We start from the raw sequence: 20,792 nt of genomic DNA on the forward strand, positions 1-20,792 counted from the left end.
TACCCTGAGGCCACCATGGTGAGACCACCATGTGAAGCCTGGGTTAGTCTACTAGAACATGAGAGATCACAAGAGGACAGACAAGCCATCCCAGCTAAGTCTTCTTCAGCCAACCATCTTATCAATCTCCAGGCATATGGGTGAGGTCAGTCAACAGCTGTCAACAAAGACCTGCCACTCCAACCTAGATCAGGACAACCACCCAAATGACTCAATGAATCAAGAAAAATAATAAACATTTGTCATTTTAAGTTACTGTGCTTCAGGGTGGTTTGTTACATAGCAAAATCTAACAGGTATAACACCATGAAAGTCTAGTCAGGATGGACTAGGGGTCCTGGTCCCTCAGTTCATGTTCAATTGCTCTCCTTCTACTCTTCTTCAGAGGTCAGACTTAGATATGCAAAACTTAAGGATATTATTTTGGAACTAGGATATGACCAAGTCTCACCTTGAATTTTTCAAGGGAAAAGATCATGACTTGATTTTTCCAGCTGGCTTAGTACATTACTTTATTCATAAAATATGCTCAGGGGGGAGGGTATTTCTTTTCTGAAAAGGAAGTAAACTTATATTTTTCTTACAAGTATGAATGGGGGAGCTACCGGTGGTGTATATAACTAAAAATTTATGTAGGGTACAGGTATTTCTAGTTACAAAGAAAGTTTTATAATAACAAAATTTCCTAAGAGATAGAACAGAGCAGATGGAAAAAGTGGGACTGTATTTTACTGAAGCTTTTTCCTCCATGGCCCAGGCCAGAGTCTTGCAGAGCTGCTGCACAACTTCAGGGAGGTCTATGTGAGCTGAATTCTCCTGGAGTTGTGCAGTGTGAACTTACTCAGTGATACCTGGGGCCCCCACCTGGCATAGGATAAATGTTGAGTAATGAATAAGTGCATGTATGCACACGTTTGTGGTATTTAGCAAAGTTTTAACTGGAAAGAAAAACCAAATTAGAATCCCTGTTGAGCAGGTTCTCAGATACAAATCTCCTTGTTTTTGATGTGACAAAGTGAAAGAAATTACCTAAATAAATATATTATATAGATGGACTACAGACTCAAGAGAAAAAAATTTCACCAAATCCTGCAGGTTAAAAACAATAAAAAATAAAAACTCATTTTGGTTAATGGTGACACCTAGTGGTGTATGAGACCATGAGTTTCCTTGGATTTTGTTGTACATGCTAGCGGGAGGACAAGTCCTAGGGTTTGGGAACTATAGCTCCTTTCACAGGCCTACAGGGTCAGCAGGCAGGTGCCACTCCAGAAGGAGGGCTGCCCAGACCTTCTGTGCTGCTGTCACAGAAGACTCCAGAATAATGCCAGAGGTGGGGGGATGCTCCCTGCCAGCAAAGCAGGGCCCACTTCCATCAATTGTTCCTGCCTGTCCATGCCTCTTGGCTTGCATCTTACTCTGTTCCTTCTTTCTTTCCTCTTCTGCTTTTACTTACCTTTTATTCACCCTCTTCTCCCTTTTCATTATCCTCCTTGCTCACTGATGCCTCCCAAAGACATTGCGAAACCCAGAATGACATTATCCACTATGGTAATCACTACCCCATATGACTACTTAAATTTAAATTCATTAAAACAAATGAATTTTAAAATTCAATCCCTCAGAGTTTGGGGTATAGCTCAGTGGATTGGGTTCAATCCAAGTATCACAAAAAGTAAAGAAATAAAAAAACAAAAAATTCAATCCTTCAGTCAAGTTGGTTACATCTCAAGCTTCAGGAGCACTAGCAGCTGCCATGTTGGATGGTGCAGATACACTTGTGTGCATCCTGTTGGAGAGCACCAGCCTTGAACTTGGCTCACCTACCTCTTCTCATCTCTTTTCCTTTTCAACACCTCTTCTCTATATGCCAGTTCCTGAAGCTGTCAGCTTTCTGCTCCTCCCCCTCCCTCTCCACTTCCTTCGGTTTATTGGGTGGCTTTCTGTTTTCTGTTTATTATTATGTAAACTCGTTAGGGTGACCTTGCCATGGTGAACACAAAACTATATAATCATATTGGACAGTTTATTCAAGACAATGATTCACAGCATCTTGTTTTCCATGCATTGGAACACATCAAAATATTTTTAAACTCAACACATCAACACATCATTTAAAACAATTATACCGCAGGCCATTTTCTTTTTTAATCCACAGTTTCCTACCTTTTTACCTTGTCTTGAGTTAAAGTAGTTTTAAAATTAAACAGTACATCTTTTTTTAAAAAAAGTCTGAAAATACATATTTTATGCATAGAATAGCTCTAAAATGATACACAGCAAACTGGGAACAGGTTGGTGTTTGGCTAGAACAAGGAAGATATTTACTTTTTATTGAATATCCTTTTGTAGTATTTGAATTTATACTTGGTGTGTGTGTGTGTGTGTGTGTGTGTGTGTGTATGAAACTTTTAAAATAAAATTGAGTTATAAATTACTTTTGAAATTAAAAGTAACACCTGAAAATAAAACTCACAACACTGAAGAATCAAACCAAAAATATTCCAGAAAATTGAGCTCTCAGAAATAAACTAACTTTTGGTTTTTGTTTGTTTGTTTTAAGAAACAGGGTCTCACTATGTTGCCCAGGCTGGACCTACTCCTGGGTTCAAGTGATCCTCCTGCCTCAGCCTCGGATTCGCTGGGACTCCAGGTGCATACCACCATGGCCATCAAGAAAGGAGGTCATTAGGTGGTGATGTGTCTATTTTAAAAGATAATGCAAGGAAATATAGGACCATATTGACTTCAGGTTTATTTCCAAAGACAATTTGCCAGAATCCTGGGACCTGAATGCCCTGACAAGGGGCCCCTCCTGACTGTTGCATTAGGAAGAGAGCTTTCCTTAGAGTCTGTATTTCTTTAAGACAGGATTTGGGAGCCAGGATAGAATCATCATGCCTACATCATAAGTACTAATTATACTACCTAGTTGATAAAAAGGGAAACTGAGTCAGGACCCAGTGAATTTGGTGTGAGCCAGGGTTTCATCAGTGTTCCTGATTTCCTGTAAGGCTACATGGCATCAAAACCATATAATCAAATGTCCAGACCGAACTGTAGCATCTCTATGTGGATTATCTAAATAAAGCACTGCCTGGACCATGCCACCCAGGGGAGTTGGTTTGTGGTTCTTTCTGACTGTGGACTTCTAAGGTGCCAGTCTGGCCTTGGGCGGAATCAAAGTCCTCCTCAAAGAACAAAGGTTTATAGTCAGGCTCCCTGGGACCATGTAGGAGTCGGTTTCTAATGAAAGGCTCTCGGTTCTCTGTGTTAGGAAGCAAACAGCAGCTCGTCCCTCGGCACCAGCCACTATCCTTAACCCTAAGGCAGACTGGCAATGGAAGATGGAACCAGCAGTATTGTCAGTGCCACAGGCGCTCTTGAAACATTTCTAGCTCACCCTTGCTTTTATAGAAACTGAGAGAAACTGAGGCCCACAGAGCTTAGGAGGTTAAGTGACCTTCCCAAGATTCTGTAAAGGCTGGTAGTGCCAGAGCCTCCTACCAGACTGGCCAACCCGGCAGGAACAGCTTCAGTTAAGCCATCCCAACAGCCCTGGACACCCCTGTGCACAGACCCTTCTAGTCACATGCAAAGAGTCAAACTCCTCACAATGTTCAATTACCAATGTGAAGAATGGAATGCTGAGGACTGCTCAATGTGTTTTCAGGTCAGATTTTTAAGACCCATCTGTGCTAAAATTGTATCTACTAGCACCTGTGGCTACTGAGCTCTTGACATGTGGTTGATCCAAATTAACTTGAGCTATTTGTAAAATACACATCAGATTTTGAATACTTCAAATGAAAAAAATAAACAATCTCAATAATTTTATAATGATTATATATTGAATGCGTAATATATATGTATACTATTTTAGACATTGGGTCAAATGAAAGATGTAAAAATTCATTTATCTATTTCTTTTGTCTTTTTAGATCATGACTAGTAGAACATTTAAAATTATACATGTGACTCACATTACATTTCAATTGGACAATGCTGAACTATACAATATAGACCCTTACCTCTGCTTTATAATGTAAGACAGAAGATTAGAGTAAAATGAGCTCAAGTGCACATATTTAAGGAAGGGAGAGAGAGTGGAGGAGAGAGAAGAGACAGGGGAAGATGACTTTGTGTCTGCTCTGGAGTGTAAAATAGGTCATAATGATTCCATTGTTCCCTTGGGTGATGCTGATTCCTGTGCTTGACTCCCAGAGAGTGAGCATCTCACTTTCCCAAGGGTAGATTCCAGTGTTTTTCTTCCTGCACCAATATGGATAATCCTCAAAAATCTGATATTGAGAAAAAAAAAAAAGCAGCAAAATGTTGGTACATACAGATGATTCACTTTATATTAAATTGTAAAGCTGCAAAACTATATATTAAACATAGTTATGCATGGGAATTACCATCTAAGGACAGAGGTTCCCTTTGGGAAGGAAGGAAAAACTGTTTGAGGAAGGCTTCCATTGCATCTACAATAGTCTTTCTTTAGCTAGACAGTGGCATGCTGCCAGTTGACATTTATTTTCTATCCTTTGTGTATGCTGGAAATATTTCATAATAAAAGTGACTTAAGATGCATACTTTTCACACATTGGTTAGGTACTAAAAGAGGCAGCAGATGCTTTTGATATGTGGGCATTTTACTTGCCTAATATACCTATTGCAAATTTCTACACTGTGCCCTATTTATCTCCTTTAAAAGTCCATTTCTATTCTGCACCCTGCATATGTGGAACATTCAAAGAAAGTAATTGCTTTAAGCTCCAAGGAACTACTTTTCTTTAAAAATGCAAATATATGGACTTACACAGGGAGACACAGTGACTTGAGGATGGATGCCACACTGTTTCACTTATCTAGCCTGCAGAACAAACCACCCCTAAGACTTAATGGCTTAAAACAAAATGATTTATTATTTCTCACAATATGATGTGCTGGCTGGGTGTTTGTCCTGCTGGTCTCACCAGGGCTCACGTGTGTGGTTGCTTTCGGCTGGAGCTTAACTGAGCTGGAAGATCTAAAATGGCCTCACTCACGTTTGTCAGCTGGTGCTGGGTGTCAGCTGGGGCAGCTTGGTTCTACAGATGACCTCTCAGCCTCTGCATTGTCTTCCTGTGTGGCATACTCAGGACAGCATTTCAAGTAAACAAAGGCAGAAGCTACAGATTCTTTTAAGATCTGGGTCTCTGAATTCACAGGAGGTCAATTGAGTCACGTATTATTCAAAGTAAGTCACAGATTCAAAGGATAGAAAAATAGACTCTGCCTCTTGGTGGGAGGGACTTAAAATCTATGGTCATATTTAACTACCACACACATACATTAAAATATTTAATTAATATTTTTAAAAATATATATAATACACAATAAACTCAAAAAAGTCTCAATTTCCACAACTTCCTTCAATTGGTTAAAAAAAAAAAAAAAGGCATCTATCATTAAGCCATTGCCCCCTTCCAAATGCAGAAGTCTGAATTCTCTTTGAACCTAGATAAAGTTGCTTTTTTTAATGGAAGAATAAAGAAGCTGGGGCAACCAGCCTATCTTTTAGAGGGAATGATGAAACCCAGGCCTCTCCAGCAGGGAGCATCTGGTACTGCTTGATGTTTAACTGTGTCAGTTCTGGATGAGGGGGATGGCAGAACTTTCTACTTGAAGACTGAGCATCATCTATTTTCTAAATTGATTTTTGGTCAATGTGGAATTTTGTGTTTAGTAAGGCAATTCAAAGGACACACAATAAAGCTAAGAGGAACATAGATGAGCAAAAGGGGAGGCAGCTATTACAGGACACCAGATGGAAAGGTTTCTGCCACTGCCTGAGTTAACTGTGGTGTTAATTAGATGTTATTATGACTTGTATTAAGAGAGGAAAAGAATGTCAGCTTTGTGCCACAGACGAAATATATGGAATAATAAGGAGAAAGGATACACATCTAGAGTAGGACTATATTAAACTTTAAAAGTGGAATTTGTAAAAGAGCTTCTCTTCCAAGGAAAAAGAAAAATAGTATAATTTTGGAAGCAACTATTTGAGACAACTTCTTTTATATAGGCCATTTATGCTGCTGTAACAGAATACCATAGACTGGATAACTTATAAAGGACAGAAGTTTATTTCTCTCCATTCTGGAGGCTGGGAAGTCCAAGATCAAGGTGCCAGCAGTCTGTGTCTGGTGAGAACCAGTATCTGCTTCCAAGATGGCACCTTCGATGCTGTGTTCTGGAGGGGAGAAAGGCTGTGTCCTCAGTGGCAGAAGCCAGAAGGGTCAAAGGATGAGCTCCGTGGGTCAAATCTTTTTGTAGGGGCATCTAATCACATGCTCAGGATGGAGACCCAATGGCCTGATCACCTCTTCAAATGTCGTGTTTTGTTTCGTTTTTATACTATCACATTGGCAACACTTGAATTTTGGAGAGGACACATTCAAACCATATCAATCCCCGAACCATAACCCCAATAGGTAAGACTGTACTCAGTTAAAGAAAACATGTCTTAGAAGTCAGATCTCAGGAATGGTCACTAATGAAAGAGTGTGATTATATTGAGGAGATGACTGATGATCCCTGTGGATTCAAAGAGCATGGAATAAAATCATGGGCTCAGGGACCCAGGCTGAAAGCAAGGGCAAAATGTAAGCCAAGTGAAAACACTCCAAGATGCAGGCAGCAGGAAAGGGTGATGTCTGTCTGTGTAAGAATAAAGGAAAAAGGAAAAGGAAGGACCTGAGACTTCTTCATCCTGGATATGCAGCCCAAACAGGCCTATGAACAGTCACAAGGCACTCTGCGCAGGGATACTTAGGAGCTTGGATGCTTTGGAGCCCTAATCCACCTCTCACTAGCTATTTGACCTTGAGTGAGTCACATGACCTCTCTGAATTTCAAGTTTTTATCTGTAAAATGGGAGAACAAGTTGATGCACAGGGCGTCTGGCATGCAATAAGGGCTCAGTACTTAAACAAAGGTCAGCCTTGAGTTCCTGCTACTCTCCCTGAAAGGTTTAAGTTCATACTGTGTTATCACATTTCCTGTCTCCTCACCAGCTCTGACATTAAGCTCATAAAACATGGGTCCTGATTGAAGCATAGCAACTTCGGGGCTACCAGTAGGAGTGGTGAACAGTTTACCTTCTGGCCTGGATCCAATTGGCCCAGTAGCAAACATCAGCATGGCTTCAACTTTTAAGCATCTTGTTGCCTTCAGAAGCAAAGGTGAATAAGGCCTAAAAGCCTCAGACAATTTTCAAGTGTCATCTGTAGGACTGCTTCTGTGTTTCACTCCAGATAAAAATGCTAGCTTTCTTAATGTGGATTTTCCTTCCCAGGAAGCCTTTAAAGATAATTTAGATATCTATGTATCTGAGTGCTCTTTGCCAGGAGATAAGAGGATAGAGAAATAACATATTGAGTTTTATTTTTAAGCCTAATGTAAATCTCAGGATTGGTTAATTTGCTTAACAAATAATTGCTGAATATCTACTATGTTTCAGTGAATACGAGTGCTCAGGTGAGACAAAGGAAAGTAAAACATAGTCCTTGCTCTTGAAGAGTTTATGATCCAAAGGGGGCCAAAACTAGTACACAAATGATAACTCTCAAGGCATAATGTGATGAGGACCACAGACCAGGTAGGGATAAATTGAATCAGGGGTTGCAAAGGAAAGATAGCATTTTTTTCTAGGAGATTTTTTTTTTTTTTAAATCAGCAACATTCTAATAACAAGAGCCTGATAAGTACTGATTTTCCTTTCTCTGTGCTTTCTTTCTTTCTTATTTTTAAGATAACTGATTTTTATTACTTTTCTGGGTAGCAATTTTTTTTAATTCTTAAATTTTGTTTTAATCAGTTACATATGACAGTAGAATGAACTTTGATACATCGTGTATAATGGTGTATAATTCCTTATTCTTCTGATTATACATGATGTAGAATCCCACAGGTCATACAGTTACATATGTACATGGGATAATGTCTGATTCATTTCACTATCCTTCCTAACCCCATACCCCCTCTCATACATTTATGTGATTTTATGGTCAAGTCATGATAAGTTTTGTGTTCTTCTAAGTATTGTGTTATAAATATGTCCTTTTGCCAAATAGTTTTCATCATCATAATTCCCATCTGTTGGTGAGTGTAATTACCTTTCGAATCTCCCATTGTAAGATAGGCAAGCTATTTCCAGTCTTTTCACATTGAAAACTTATGGGGTAAGGGATATCTTTATGCATGTAGCTCTTTCCTTCTTTTATTTTTCTTTAAATATTTTTTTAGTTGTAGATAGACACAATACATTTATTTTATTTATTATTTATTTATTTATTTTTATGTGACTCACTCATGCTAGAAAAATGCTCTACCACTGAGTTACAGCCCCTGCTAACTCTTTCCTTCTTTAGTATCATTTTGTTTAGCTCAACTCTGCAAAGTAGGGTTGATGGGGGTCAAAGGTCATGAGTATTTCTACTTTTTAAAATATATATGATTCTATTGTTTACTCCAAAGTTTGGGTCTCTGTGTTAGGCAGTGTTCTCCATGCAGAACCAATATAATATAGAGATATATAGGAAGATGTTTATCACAAGGAGTTGGCTGTTCTGGAGAAGTCCCACTATCTGTCATTTGCAGGCTGGAGGCCTGGGAAAGCTGATGGTATAGTTCTAATCTAAGTTCAGAGTGCAGAGAACCAAGAGTGCTGGCATCTGAGAGAAGACATGATGTCCCAGCTCAAGTAGAGAGAAAATTCACCCTTCCTTTGCCTCCCCACCCACAGCTATGTCCTCAACAAATTGGCTGAAGCCCACCTACCATGGTAAGGGTGGCTCTTCCAATTAAAATGCTTGTCTCTTCCAGGAACACCTCACAGACACAACCATAAAGATTTTTACCAGCTCTCTGGGGATCCCTTGGCCCAGTCAAGTTGACATATAAAATTAACCATCCCAGCCCATTTACAATGTCACCAGCAATAGATGTGTCTGTTTTGTCAAAACAATGTCAGCACTGGATGAGCTGGTTTTGGTTTTCTATTAACTTGCTATAATATCATAGCTATTCCATGATGACTGCCTGTTATTTTAACTCACATTTCTTTGATAACTATTTTCACATATCTTTCTTGGTTGTACCTTATGTAATTTCCCTGTTCACAAAAAATGAACAAGATTTCCACTGGCAGCAAATGGCCTAACAGGCCTATAGAGTTAGGACAGTGCAATGTATTAAGAAAAACAGGGTGTGGGTTACACAAAAAGAATTGGTGGAGATCACACCAGAGAGGAAAAATGAATGCCAGTATGTGGTAAGGTTTGGTTTTGATCTTATAGGGAATTTTTTGTGGGGGGAGGAGTAGGTATTAGGGATTGAAACCAGAGACACTCTGCCACTGAGCTATATCCCCAGTGTAGCCTCAAAATAAAAATAATGTCCAGGCTGCAATCCTCCTGTCTAAGCCTGCCATGTTGCTGGGACTACAGGCAGGTAACAGCACTCCTGGCTCCTGTAGAGGTTTTTAGTTTAATTTGTATAATATTCCTCATAGGAATGAACAACTGGAGTTCCCTGTCTCTTTTAACTCTGATGAACCTATGGCATCTGCAGGCAGGAAGAGCCAACTCCATGTGTCCCTTCACTTCTAACCTAAGTCCTGAACTCCCTTTCTTCTTTTCCTCCTGGAATCTGCTGATTCCTATGGCTTTTGCTCTACCTGGCTCCTCCCCACTTGGTCCACCTCCTCCCTCTTCAGTTTCACATTCCTGGAATCCATGTTCTATCCTACTGATGTGGGTTCTTTCCACCACATCCAGCCCAGGGTCCACCAGTGATTCTGGGTATTGAACCCCAGGTTCTGCACTCTTCCTGGGCTCCCTTGGGGATGTGTTCCCTCTGTCTTCCAGGAGGGTTAAAAACTATGAACACATTAGAGTATCCAGTATCTTTTCTCCTCTACCAGGAAACAGCCAGATACCCTGAAACAGAGGAGAGCCCTTTGAGAAAATACCTCCTCTTGGTTCCTGAGATCTACTATACCTGAAGTGCTTCCAGCCTCACAGAACTGATGGGCCTTCTGAAGAATCTCCATTTTTTTTTTTTCAGTCAGCATTTCCCTAACTATAGTCTCATGTGCTGCTCAAAGAAGCAAAAGACGACCAACAACATTCTTCCCTTTCGCGCAACAAGAATGTTCAGCATCTGACTCCAAGCCCTCAGAGGTACCCATGTACTCAGGGATGCCCGTCCATCCAGATCTGCAGAGAAGAGATCCCTTCAGACATCTGTAGCTCAAACCACAAGTCTCCTGATACCCACCTGGGTGAGGAACAACCGACCATTCCTCCAAGGCAGGCAGAGGAGAGGCCAACCCTTTGCCCACAGAGTACAAGCACAACAGCCTCCCCATTAGTGGGGTCTTAATGGAAAGGGCTGCACCCAGGGACTTGGGGGTGAGGCATGGGCTTGGCCACACTTTGTTTTCCTGAAAGCATCTGTGGCTTGCACCTTCATTAAAGGTCTTGATGAGAGTGGTGTCACTGAATCCCAGTGGTCTCTGATGAGCTGCTTTCTGAAAACACAGTTCTCTGCCCAACCCACAAAGTCAATGTCATTCCCTCTAAATGTTCTCAAAATGGGTGTTGGGGAAATGTGGGGGTTCTGGCTCTGGGTGCTCTGTATGGGCAAGCACTTCTCTGTCTCCATGGCAGGACAACGTGAACTCATGTCTGTGGCAGCCTTTTGCAAACAGCAAAGAAAAAGCTATACATGCATAGGGGATGATGACTGACTTATAGCACTAGCCACATCCCTTACAACCTTCCTGGTGTTGGAGAATTATCTGCAGACAGGGTTTTTTGATATTTAAGCAGATTGCCTGGCTTATCAGGTGGATTTCTCAGCCCTTCCTTTTTATTCTCTTAAGACAAGACTAAATTAAATCATGTCCTCATCAAACTGAATAGATACCCCAACCGGGGGGGTCTGACCTGGGCTGTGACAATGCCATACAGATTCTCAGTGCATCCTTACATTTGCCTTGCTCACTCCCTTCACTCCCTTGCTTGCTCCTCCTTTTTGGCAGCTCCAAAAAGTAGAAAAATAATTGCTTTTGATCCTGGATTACAGTTTGCTCTCCTATTGTGGGAGAGCAATTATTAACTTGTCTTAACTTGACATTTAAAAACATCTCCATATCTGTTTTTTATTAACTATATCACACCAGACAGTTCAGGACAAGTGGAGGAAAACATTAAGCTTTGAACATTATCTTAGCGACCAGCTGGAGGAAAACAGAAAAAGAACAATCCCATCGACATGTACTAAGTGCCTCCCTCCACTAGATACCGCACATTCTCATTCTCACAATAACATAAGGATGATTATTGCCATTTTAAAAACAGATGTTTTGGTTATTGGAATCATCAATAATTTATTTTAATTTTAAGATGAAAAATAAACCAAACTTTATGTCTAGATTATCAATGCGATGATTTGGGAGACACTTCTCCCTACCAAAACAAAAACTCCAGCAAACGTCTTGGCTTCGCAATTTTGTATTTTCTCTGGATACTTCCCATCTGTTTTTCCTTTGGCAGGCCCATCCCTGACCTTTGCAGGAGGTGGGTCAAGAGTTTAAATGGGCACTCCCTGGCCCACAGCTCCTAATGCTTCCCTGTGTACCTCTATTTCTGTTTCTTACTACCAAAAACCTTGAATGCATGTATGCCAAACGACCTTGTCCAAGCTTCATTCATGTGTTCTCACCAGTAAAGTGCTGCCCTTGGTCACTTCTTGGGTACCCATGTGTGCATACAGATGCACAGCCCACCTTTGAAAGAGTGAATTTAGGGAAAACTTCATCAAAAGCCCTGGAATGGGGCTTGGAGTCTTGAAAGCCAAGAATTCCAGGGCCCCAGAGTCCTAGAGCTTGATCTGTCCTTAACTCCTCCCGGGCTGCTTGTTCTCCCACCAGAGGGAGGGACCCAGCTAGAGGAAGGCCTGAGCAGACGATGTTATAAAGCAGAAGGAATAAGACAAGGCCAGCAACTGCCCTGTGATGCAGCCTCTGTGTTTACTCCTGGTGCCAATGCCATACCATCTGGAAAGTTCGGGGCAAAAGATTTGGTTACCCAGAGGACCACCATGACTGCTGCGTGCAGGTGCATGGTGAGCTCTGGGTCCACAATATCTAAGACCTGAGTGAACAAATCAGATATTGGGCTTCTAAGAACCAGACTTTCCAAGAGAAAATAAGCCCTTGTATTTTCAGGAGATCCAATGTGCCGACATGGCAGGGAGTTAGAATTTTCTAAACTGAACAGCCTCAAAGCAGTGAGCCAAACCTTTCAGTGAGAAAATGAGGACAGAGTTTCAAAAAAGAGAAGGGAAACTCATTTAAACTAGCCATAGGCAATCCTGTTTGATGTTAGATGTGTGCTAAGAAGTCTGTGCGTCCATGCTAAATAAGAGAAAAACACTTAATTCAAGTCTTCTCAAAGGTTTCTACTGAAAGACCTCTAACGATGGAGCCCCGGACCTTGCACGGAGGAGCCTGGGGCCATTGCTCAAAGTTTCCCTGAGAAAATGGAAAAATTCTTCCAAGTTTCATGTTTTGTTTTCAAAACGTATGTAGTTGTGCATTTGCTTCCATTAAAATCCTCATTTGATGAAAGGGTTAGGGCTGCAGTCATTCAGGTTGTCAGGTGTGAAGTTTCTGCTTCTAAAGGGAAGTCTGAAGCAGGGAAGTGATCCAAATTCTGGCCAGATATTGTGACTGATCAATTGCCTAAAAGATTGGCTTCAGTCAAGACACATGGGGACAGAAATGGCTACTGTCTGATGTGAAGGATTCTGCTTTTGAGCTGTAACTCAAAAGGCTGGTTTGCCTCAAGCCTCAGTTGGGTCTAGCAGCCCTGCTGGCCTTGTCTGAGAAGTGCCCTAGAGTCAAAGAGGACTGAGTCTACCCCTGTGGGAAAGGGGAGTAGGGGGAGCAGCTTGGAGAAGAGTTTCCTAGGAGCCCAGTGGTGACTAACAGAAAGGAAGAGACCATCACCTGTCAATCAAGCTACAAATCATCTGGAAATAGAAACCTAGCACCTAGGAGCCTGAAAAGGAGGCAAAGCTTTTAGAGCCAGGTGGAATGAGAGTGTGGTACATATTCTATAGTTTGGATCTTGAATGTCCCCCAAAGACCCGTGTGTTGATAGCTCAGTCTCTAGTCCTTGGCACTATCATGAAGTGGTAGAAGCTTTAGGAGGTGGGGCCTAGGGGAAAGAAGTTAAGGTGGTTGGGGGCATGCCTTTGAAGGAATTATTGGGACCTCGATCCCTTCTCTCTTTCACTTCCCAGCCACCACGAGGGGAGCAGTTTCACTCTAACACATGCTCCCTGTCATGAAGACTTTTCACAGTTCTGAAAGCATCAGAGTCAAAGGACTATGGACTGAAATCTCTGGTCATGAGTCAAAATAAACCTTTCCTCCTTTTAAGTTAATTATCTCAGGTATTTTGTTACAATAACAAAAAATCTGACTAACATATATCAAGGCTGTCATCAGTACATAGGGTGCCCTCACGCAAACTACCAAAACAGGGAGCCCCTCTGAGCACTCCTCCTCCCAGTACTACACCTGTTACTTCTTGACTGCTTTCAACACCCACTTGTCACCTTGCTTATGTGCCTGAGCACATTGCACAACATGTACTTATAGAACAGTACTGGTTGAATGTTAAAGAAAAGATTGATCCTTAAGATTGGAGACCTTGTAAACACTTGGGTTCCAAAAATAACATTTCCCACAAGCCTTCTAGTAAAATTGATGCTGTAGCTCAGGAGTAAGCAAGCTACAGCCAGCAGACTAAACCCAGCTTAGCACCTGGCTTCATATATAAAGTTTTATTGGCATGCAGCCATGCTCATTCACTTAGATATTGTTCTGACTGCTTTCACGCTGCTGTGGCAATGGTGCATTAGTGCTACAGAAACCACCAAACCTGCAAAGGCTAAGATTTCTAATATCTGGACCCTTAGAAAAGTTTGCCAAACGCTGCTCTAGAGAGAGACATATTATTTTCCTGTGCTTTGGCATACCTGTTGACCCACTGCTGAGTACCTCGAGAAAATAAGAGTTCTAATCCTGTTTGAAAACCCAGACTCTACCCATCCTCCTCCAGTCTGACCCCATTTTTTTTTACATAAGCGAACAAATTACGCCTCTTTAAAACTATTTTTAAAAAGTGACTTGAGCAGATTTCAAAATTACCCAGTAGAGCTCCCTTACCTTTGTGAAGCACTTGACAGCATAAAACATCTTCTTCTCACTCCTCACTGCAAATTTTGTAATATCCTTATGAAGAGATATCATACATCTGTCCCTCTGTATCCATGACTTCCAGGTCTATAGTTTCAACAAACAGACTTGGAAACAAAAGATTGAAGACATTTGAAAAAAATTGTATCTGCACTAAATATGCACAGACTCTTTGTCTTGTCATTATTTCCCAGTAAATGCAGCATAACAACTACTTATATAACATTTACATTATATTAAGTATTATCAGTAATCTAGAAATGACTGAAATTACACAATATGAAGTGCATAGGTTATACAAAGATACAGAGACAGGGAATCGTCATAGGCAAGAGTTGGTGTTATACTGCCACAAATGAATGTCTGGGGTTACTAGAAACCAGGAAAGACAAGAAAGGATCCTCCCCTACAAGCTTCCAAGGACTCTTGACCCAGTACTTTGATTTTTATCTTCTGACCTACAGAATCCAGACAGAATAATTTTATTTATTTATTTATTTATTTATTTATTTATTTATTTATTTATTTATTACCATGAATTGAACCCAGGGGCCCTTAACCACTAAGCCCCATCCCCAAACCTTTTTTATATTTTATTTAGAGACAGGATCTCACTTAGTTGCTTAGGGCCTCACTAAGTTATAAAGGCTGGCTTTGAACTCAGGATTCTCCTGCCTCAGCCTCCTGAGATGGTGGGATAATAGGCATGTGCCACGGTGCCCAGCCAGAGAAAATAAATTTCTGTTGTTTTAAACTAGTTGGTAGTACTTTGTTGTGGCAACCCTAGAAAACTAACACACTTCCTTTTTCCCCTGGCTCCTGCTGGGCCCTGGGACTGGATTCCTCCACAAAGGGTAAGTTCATAGTGTTGCCTTAGGCTCTGTTTTCTAAGGTTGCTCAGATCTTATATAAGAAGTAGAGCCCTGTCATAAACTTTGATCAATGATAGGAAATGATTATGAATGCATAAATTATTTTTAAAAGGACACACAAGAAACTGGTAAAAAAAAAAAAATGGCTGTTTCTCTGGAAGAGAAGTGGGTGACTGGGGGATAAGGATAAGAGAGAGAATTCTCTGATTTATTCTTTTTATATCCTTTACATGTTGAATGACAGAGATTCATTAGCTCCCCTCACCCCATTCAGTACTGGGGAATTGAACCTAGGGCCTCACACATTGAGCTACATCCCTAGCTCTTCTTATTTTTTATTAATTTCAGAGAAGTTCTCACTGAGTTGCCAAGGATGGTCTCTAATTTACAATCTTCCTGCCTCTGCCTCTGGAGTAGCTGAGATTACACATGTGTACCACATCTGGTTTATTAACTTTTTTTAAAGATGAATTTAAAGTGTTTTGGAGATAGCGTTATATTAGTTAGCTTTGCATCACCATAACAAAATAACAGACACAGACTACCTATGAAATGAAGAGAATATTATTTTTGCTCATATTTCTGTAGAGTCAATCCAAGATCAGGCAGCACTGTTGTTGTGGGACTTTCATAAAGGCAGCACATCATGGCAGAGGTATTTGTCAGAGAAAGACATCCCATCCCAAGCCAGGAACAGATGGAGATGTAGATGTAGAGACTGGGGTCCCACAATCCCCTTCAAGGACACACCCCCAAAGACCTAAGAACCTTCCACTGGGCTCCACCTCTTAAAGGTCCACAGTGCCTCTCCAAAGATCAAGCCTTTACTTAAGGACTTTTGGGGAGCATTTACCAAATCACAGCAAGGGCCTAAGGCTCCAAGGACAAGAAGAATGCAGAAGGACTTGTGCAGACTTAGCCTGATGACCAGCTAACAGGTGAGGGATGTGGATGTCCCAGAAGCTGCCAGTGTATTCTGGACCAAAGGTTAATCAAGATCATTTATATTTCAGGGAATAAAAATAGCAGGAGTCTCCCTCCCTATGGTAATGACAATTAAGCAACCATAGGCTGAGAACTCTTCAGGGAGGGGGAAAGAGGAGACTGACTTGAACAAACTTAAAGCTGAAATGACCAAGAAACACATTCAAATGCCTGAATCTGCCTGGAATTGACAATTTTTTTGTTGTTATTGTTATTTGTATTTAACCAGGAGCTCAAGACAGTGTTTAGATTATGGCGTGGTATGGTGGTGCACACCTGTAATTCAAGCTACTTGGGAGGTTGAGGCAGGAGGATCACAAGCTTGAGACTGGCCTCAGCAATGTAGCGAGACCCTGCCTCAAAACAAAAAATAAAAAGGGTTTGGAATGTCCTTCAGTAATGAAGGGCCCTGGGTCCAATACCCGGTACTGAAAAATAAGTTAAATTATGGGAAAAAATAGATTTTGGGGGGGTGAATACCCAAGGTTATAGCCTGGGAAATATTGCACTCTCACATGTGAATTAGTGCATTTCAGTGACTTGATATTATACATCTTCTCAGTTCTAGAGCTGGGATTTAAATCTAGATGCATTTAGACTCCAAAGCTGATGTCTCCCCAGGACTCCAAATTCCCTTTTTTTTTTTTTTTTTTTTTTTTGGTACAGGGGATTGAACCCAGGGGCACTCAATCACCGAGCCACATCTCCAGCCCTTTTCTATATTTTATTTAGAGACAGGGTTTCACTGAGTTGCTTAGGGCCTCACTAAGTTGCTGAGACTGGCTTTTGAACTCGAGATCCTCCTGCCTCGCCTCCCTAGTTGCTAGGATTACAGGCCTGTGCCACTACACGTGGCTTAAATTCCCTTTTGACCAGGATTTATTTCAGCATTTCTAGAGAAGTCCACACATCTATCAGCCAGGAGGATAGTTGGTTCTTCAGGACCAGATTATGCTCTTGAGTTGGGTAAAAGAGACAGAAAGGAGAGGAATGGGAGAAACAGAGAATCTCTGCCTCCCTTCTAAGAGAAAGGCCTCTTTTCTGACTGGTTCCCTCTCCCTTTAACATGATCTCCCACTCTACCTTATTCCAGTCAACCTGTGTTTGGGGGACCTGATTCAAAATGGCTTGAGTTAACAGAATGGCCATAGTTCATGCAACAGGTTGTCTTTTGTTGCCAGAATGTCCCAAAGAGACAATGATGATCTGGGTGTGCTCCGATGGTAATTTTCCCTGAAGGCAAATGACAAATAAGGTCTTAGTCACTCCTCTAATTTATGATGGCTTATATCATTTCCTTATGCTTCAACCTCCTATGCTTGAGTCATTCAGACGTGCCTCTAGACTGGACTCTAAAGTAAGTCTCCTCTTAGTCATAGACTTTCTCTCAGCTTGGCTTCAGATCCAAAGTGTTCTGCTCCAGATCGGTTCTGTGGCAAAAATTTGTAGATTGCTTATACAAAAATAAAAGGGATGACTGAGAACAAGGAAACTGGATATCTTTTGACCTAGTTATGGTTATTAATAGGAGAACTTTGTGTTTGCTAAACATTTCCTTTCCCTCATTCTCTAGAATTGGTGAGTTCATCTCTGCCTCCATGTTTTAGTCTATTATCGTGCCCTGCAGGATAGTCAGCTCATTGTCACTTTCCCTATTCCTGTACCTTCCATTCCAAATGAAATAAACTACATGGTCTGATTATATTTTTGTTCTATCAATTCTTTAGAAAGGAGTTTTAAAATTTCAAACTATAATTGTGGATTCTTCTATAACTCCTTGTACTTCTATCAGTTCTTGCTTCATGTATTTTGAATCTGTTGTGAGGTGTACAAATAATTAAAATTATTAAGTCATCTTGATGAATTGACCCTTTGTCATTATGAAATTATCCTCTTTACTCATAGTAATATTCTTTGCTCTAAAATCTGCTTTATCTGGTATTAATATAACCACTTCAGTTTTATTTTGACCAGTGTTAGCATTGTAGACCTACTCCATCCTTTTACTTTTAACCTATTTGTATTTTTATGTTTAAAATGAATTTCTTGCAGACAACACATAAATTGTGCTTTTAAAAATTCAACATAGCAATATCTGCTTTAATTTGGATATTTAGTCCATTTACATTTATTGCAATTATTGATATGGTTGACTTTAAATCTATTACTTTGCTATGTGCTTTCTATTTTTCCTATCTTGAGTGGGGTGTGTGTGCGTGTGCGTGCGCGCCCACACACACGTCTATGTGGTACTGAGTATTGAACCCAAAGCTTTGCACATGCAAGGCAGGTGCTCAACCACTGTGTTAAATCCCCAGTCCTTTTTATTTTTATTTTGAGACAGTATCACACTAAGTTGTCCAGTATGGCTTTGAACTTGGAATCCTCCTGCTTCAGCATCCCAAGTAGCTGGGATTGTAAGTGTGTACCACCCCACCTGTACTTCTTATCTATTGATAATCATTTTTCTTTGTTATTTCCCTATTCTTTTAACTAGATGGGTATTTCGTTATTTCATTTTTGCCTCCTTTGTTGACTTATTAGCTATAACTCTTTATTGTGCTTTTTTAGTGGTCACCTTAGGGTTTATAATATACATCTTTAACTTGTTATTGTTTAATTAGAAGTGATATACCAGTTCATACATGATAGAAGAATCTTACAACATTACGAATCTATTTCTCTCCTCCTGCCTATTGTATTAGTGTTGTACATTTACTTCCATTGGCGTTGTTAATATTTTTGCTTTAAACAGTCAAATTATCTTTTAAAGATATTGAAGAAGAAAAAAATTTATCTATATAATTATTTGTCATTTCTGACATTTTTTATCCTTTATGTAGATCCATATTTCCATTTGGTGTCATTTTTCCTTCTGCTTATTAAGACTTCAAACATTCAAAGGAATGTTCCTTGTAAATTAAGTCTGTTGGTGAAGACTTCTTTTAGCTTTTGTATATCTGAAAAGGTTTCAGTTTCATTCATTCACATGCATACCCTGTGACCCAAGAACTGTGCTCTAAATATTTACCTTAGAACTCTCACATGGATACAAAGAGACTTATAAAAGAAGGTCCATTAAAACATAGTTTTCAGCAGCAAAAAAATGGAAATAATCTGGATGTCCATTGATAGGAGAATGGATAAGTAAATTGAGAAAAAAAATTGTTTTGTCTTAGTTTGAGTTCCCCCAAAAGCAGACTCTGAGACAAAGATACAAGTCCAAGTAGTTTATGTAAGAGATCTCAAATGAATTACAGGGAAGTATGGCAGATGAAGAAACCAATAAAAGGTGTGTGCTTGTGGTCAACATGGGTATATGACCCAGATCTTCCTTCATAGAAGGCCCTGCTGCCAGCTGCAGGGGTGGGGTCAACAGATGGTTTCCAGCTGTCAGCTCCTTTAAGGTCTGTCTCAGCTACAGAGAGTAACCTTGCTCAAGGTCATGCGCTCTCTATGCCGGTCCACAGCCAAAGACTAAGCAAGGGAGGGGCATTAAGACCCAGACATTCGGGTCCATCAGGAGACTCTGATGTGCACTGCTTACTCCCCAGCTCCCTCTAGGTGGCTGAGGCTTTCTAGGGCCTGCATTGCACTTTTACGTTCCCTTCTTCCCATTCCTCCTTTCCCCCACTTCCTTTTGCAGATGTTGATTCCTAATAAACATCTTGTACCCCCCAAACTCCAGCTCAGTATCTGTTTCTAGAGAACCTGGCCTAACATGATTATCAAACAAATGACCAAGGTGGGCAACTAACTGGAGCTAATCCCACTGCACTGGGCAACTCTAGGAGGTGGTGCAGAGCAATGCCTCAGAATTATCTTCCCCAGGGAGCAAGGGAGCTGGGGTATTTAGCCACCAACTCCCATCAGTCATTGGTGAGGGCTGTTAAATCCCAGCCTTTTGGGCCTACCCCAGGTGACAAAAGAGCATCTCCAGCTGTCAAAGAACATCCTCAGACAATGATCTGTGGGTACAGGCAGTGCAGAACCAGGTCTGTGTGAGGGAGAAGATGAGTACTAAGAAGATATATGTGGTGAGACACCAAGAGGGAGCACTATGTTCCACAGAACGGAATGGTAAACAGCAGTGAAAATGGATAAACTATTGGCATTAATATGAATCAATCTCACCCAAATGATGTTGAGTAAAACAAGCTGTAAAACTATATAAATATATGATGAGCACAGTATAAATTATAGAAAAAGTTAAGTCTTGTTTAAGCAAATCAAGAATAAATCTCAGAGAGGGAGAGAGGCAGAGGAGAGAGAGAAAGTAGAAAAACACGCTGAACAGCAAATTCAGGAGAGTTATAACCACCAACAAAGAGGGCGGAGTGGGAAGGGGTTGGGGTACATAGTAGGCCTCAACTGTATTGTAAGTGTTTAATTTTTTTATGCTGGGTAGAAAGTACACAAATGACTATTTTTTTTTATATTCTGAAATTTTTTGTATGCCTGAAACTTTTCAAAATAAAACTTGTAATGAAGATGAAAACTCTTATTAAAAGAATCCATGTGATCTGAAAGAAATGGGTACAGGCCATTAGGAAGAAAATTACTTGTTTTTCTTTGTTTTAAACTAAAACTAGCATGAAAAGGGTATTAAAAAAAAT

General features: G+C 40.5%; 1 long non-coding RNA gene across 1 annotated transcript in view; it reads right to left on the reverse strand.

The window, feature by feature from the left end:
- Nucleotides 1-722: 722 nt before the first annotated feature.
- LOC306653000 overlaps nt 723-20,792 on the reverse strand; it is a 49,906-nt gene continuing 29,836 nt past the window's right edge. The window contains exons 2-3 of the long non-coding RNA XR_013761602.1: nt 14,291-14,427; nt 723-4,301 (exon numbers count right to left, since the gene is read on the reverse strand). This is a non-coding gene — a long non-coding RNA (uncharacterized lncRNA). The remainder of the gene's footprint in view (nt 4,302-14,290; nt 14,428-20,792) is intronic.

This window comes from Sciurus vulgaris (genome assembly GCF_902686455.1).
Source record: "Sciurus vulgaris genome assembly, chromosome: 2".
NCBI lineage: Eukaryota > Metazoa > Chordata > Mammalia > Rodentia > Sciuridae > Sciurus > Sciurus vulgaris.